The sequence below is a fragment of the Oncorhynchus kisutch genome, linkage group LG15 (genome assembly GCF_002021735.2).
Source record: "Oncorhynchus kisutch isolate 150728-3 linkage group LG15, Okis_V2, whole genome shotgun sequence".
NCBI classification, from domain to species: Eukaryota; Metazoa; Chordata; class Actinopteri; order Salmoniformes; family Salmonidae; genus Oncorhynchus; species Oncorhynchus kisutch.
Window position 1 is genome coordinate 36871650 of NC_034188.2, and position 4005 is coordinate 36875654.

A 4005-nucleotide genomic window follows, 5' to 3' on the forward strand; every position below is an offset into this window, starting at 1 on the left:
GTGTGGTGGGTGATTCTGTAACGGCATTCTTCGTTTGTTGAAAGAGAGGACCGAAATGCAGCGTGGTGGTTACTCATGACTTTAATGGAAAAGTGACACATGAAATAACTATACAAAAATACAAAACAACAAACGGAACGTGAAACCTAATTACAGCCTATCTGGTGACACTACACAGAGACAGGAACAATCACCCACGAAATACAAAGCGAAAGCCAGGCTACCTAAATACGGTTCCCAATCAGAGACAACGAGAATCACCTGACTCTGATTGAGAACCGCCTCAGGCAGCCAAACCTATGCAACACCCCTACTCAGCCGTAATCCCAATAATACAAAAAAAAACAATACGCACTACAACATATAAACCCATGTCACACCCTGGCCTGACCAAACATATAACGAAAACACAAAATACAATGACCAAGGCGTGACACAAAGGGAGTGATATAAATAGGCAAGGTTATCAAGGAGGTGATGGAGTCCAGGTGAGTGTCATGAGGCGCGTTCCAAGTATTTCCAGTTATTTCCAAATTGATAAGATTCAGTTTTGGATAAAACTAAGCTTGACGAAATATTACAAATACATACAGTGCCTTGCGAAAGTATTCGGCCCCCTTGAACTTTGCGACCTTTTGCCACATTTCAGGCTTCAAACATAAAGATATAAAACTGTATTTTTTTGTGAAGAATCAACAACAAGTGGGACACAATCATGAAGTGGAACGACATTTATTGTATATTTCAAACTTTTTTAACAAATTAAAAACTGAAAAATTGGGCGTGCAAAATTATTCTGCCCCCTTAAGTTAATACTTTGTAGCGTCACCTTTTGCTGCGATTACAGCTGTAAGTCGCTTGGGGTATGTCTCTATCAGTTTTGCACATCGAGAGACTGAAAGTTTTTCCCATTCCTCCTTGCAAAACAGCTCGAGCTCAGTGAGGTTGGATGGAGAGCATTTGTGAACAGCAGTTTTCAGTTCTTTCCACAGATTCTCGATTGGATTCAGGTCTGGACTTTGACTTGGCCATTCTAACACCTGGATATGTTTATTTTTGAACCATTCCATTGTAGATTTTGCTTTATGTTTTGGATCATTGTCTTGTTGGAAGACAAATCTCCGTCCCAGTCTCAGGTCTTTTTTTTTTTCTCAGGTTCTCTTCCAGAATGGTCCTGTATTTGGCTCCATCCATCTTCCCATCAATTTTAACCATCTTCCCTGTCCCTGCTGAAGAAAAGCAGGCCCAAACCATGATGCTGCCACCACCATGTTTGACAGTGGGGATGGTGTGTTCAGGGTGATGAGCTGTGTTGCTTTTACGCCAAACATAACGTTTTGCATTGTTGCCAAAAAGTTCAATTTTGGTTTCATCTGACCAGAGCACCTTCTTCCACATGTTTGGTGTGTCTCCCAGGTGGCTTGTGGCAAACTTTAAACAACACTTTTTATGGATATCTTTAAGAAATGGCTTTCTTCTTGCCACTCTTCCATAAAGGCCAGATTTGTGCAATATACGACTGATTGTTGTCCTATGGACAGAGTCTCCCACCTCAGCTGTAGATCTCTGCAATTCATCCAGAGTGATCATGGGCCTCTTGGCTGCATCTCTGATCAGTCTTCTCCTTGTATGAGCTAAAGGTTTAGAGGGACGGCCAGGTCTTGGTAGATTTGCAGTGGTCTGATACTCCTTCCATTTCAATATTATCGCTTGCACAGTGCTCCTTGGGATGTTTAAAGCTTGGGAAATCTTTTGTATCCAAATCCGGCTTCAAACTTCTTCACAACAGTATCTCGGACCTGCCTGGTGTGTTCCTTGTTCTTCATGATGCTCTCTGCGCTTTTAACGGACCTCTGAGACTATCACAGTGCAGGTGCACACAGGTGGATTGTATTTATCATCATTAGTCATTTAGGTCAACATTGGATCATTCAGAGATCCTCGCTGAACTTCTGGAGAGAGTTTGCTGCACTGAAAGTAAAGGGGCTGAATAATTTTGCACGCCCAATTTTTCCGTTTTTGATTTGTTAAAAAAGTTTGAAATATCCAATAAATGTCGTTCCACTTCATGATTGTGTCCCACTTGTTGTTGATTCTTCACAAAAAAAATACAGTTTTATATCTTTATGTTTGAAGCCTGAAATGTGGCAAATACTAGGGGGCCGAATACTTTCGCAAGGCACTGTATTTCAAATATTACATTAGATCCTATACATTACCCTAATTAAACATTTTATCATTGTATGATCATGTCCATTCACACAAAACACTTATAAATTATTTCGCCCCCATCCAAATCAAAACCAAACATGGATCCCATGTTGTATTCTCACTTTGCGCACACCTGTCTGTGTTTCACATCTGTTTGTCTTAGATAATCAGCCTTACATTACAGGGGCCGTGATGCACTGACAGGAAGTAGAATGGAGCGTGTGTAACCAAGCATTGACATCCATGTTTGATTTTGATCCGGTGAGGGCGGAAACATCTAACAACAGGATTTAATTATTTCTTGGGCACTGCTCGGCGAAGTAAACAATGACTTCCTAATCAGGACCATCAACCGATTAAGGATATACCTTCCAAAATATGACACGCACTGCTAAAACACCATGACTCATCTTGAACACTTCCTCACTCGTATGCCCTAAAATGGAGTGTTACTGTTAACTGTACATGACAGCGAGCTCTGTAGGGCTAAATCGGCGTTCATATCCAAGTGGGAAGGTGGTAATTACCAATTGTGAAGCTGTAAATACAAGTTGGATGCATTCATGTGGTTTGAACTTGTTGAGAAAGCGATTGGCTAATGGCCAACAAGTTGCATGAACCATAAACTAAAAGTACAGCTATCGTGCTTGTAAACAAAAGATGGTGTTCAAAAACCACATTAGCTATCGTGCTTGTAAACAAAAGATGGTGTTCAAAAACCACATTAATGGATTGCTTTTTATAAATGATGCTTTGTTGTTACATGCGACTGATAAAAAGCTGTTATTCCTTAGTAGCTTAAACCAGAGGTCAGCATGTGGAAGAAGTCAGAGCTCAGGGTTGATAGACAAGTTTCCCACAAGTAATTACCGGTTTGCAGGCCGTTCAAGTGGATTTTGTATGTGGTAAATACCACCTTCCCATTTGGTTATGAACGTGGGGTAAGAGGGTTATGATGACACATCCTAAACATTGTGAGGAGTGTCCTTTTTCAGACAACCTTCCCACTAGTTGCCCTGCTGACTGAGGTCAGTGCTCTGTGAGTCGACTGGACTCCCTGCATGTACCACTGACTGAGCTGAGGATTTAAATGGAAAAGCTGTTTGGATAACTGTCTGCTCTACTTCCTCTGAGACACAATGAAACATAAAGGGACGTTTCTCAGTCGCACCGTGCCTTCCCGCTAAGATGTCTGCGGGAAACACAGACTGTAGCTCCTCCATCATGCTTGGTCATGTGCTCCTATTTTAAACAGCTTTGAATCCAAGGCTTTTTTTTGCTATAGGGTGACATGGCCTACAATTGATTTGACTGCTCTTCATTTGTACATGTATGGAGATATTTTAAAGTGTGGTACAAAAGCTGGTATATTATGGTTTGATTTTCTGAAAAGATATATCCTTTTATCAACCTCAATGCTAAACACCTTGGGTTAAATCATGACAAGGAAATGCAAATGCTAGAAGGTTATGAGTCACAGCCGCATGGATTATCACATTCACTTAATGACACAACCACAACACCTACACTTTCAGAAAAAAAGGTTCCAAAAGGGTTCTGAGGCTGTCCCCATAGGACAGTGGTGTAGAATTAATTCCATGGAGGGCCTAGTGTCTGCAGGTTTATGGTTCTCCCTTTCTATTAAGCCCTAGACAACTTACCAATTAGTGACTTTAATTCATCAATCAAGTATAAGACGGAGCGAAAACCTGCAGACACTCGGCCCTCCATGGAATGAGTTTGACACTTGTGTGGATTTGATGCAACTTTACTGCACTTTAGGAAACACGTCTA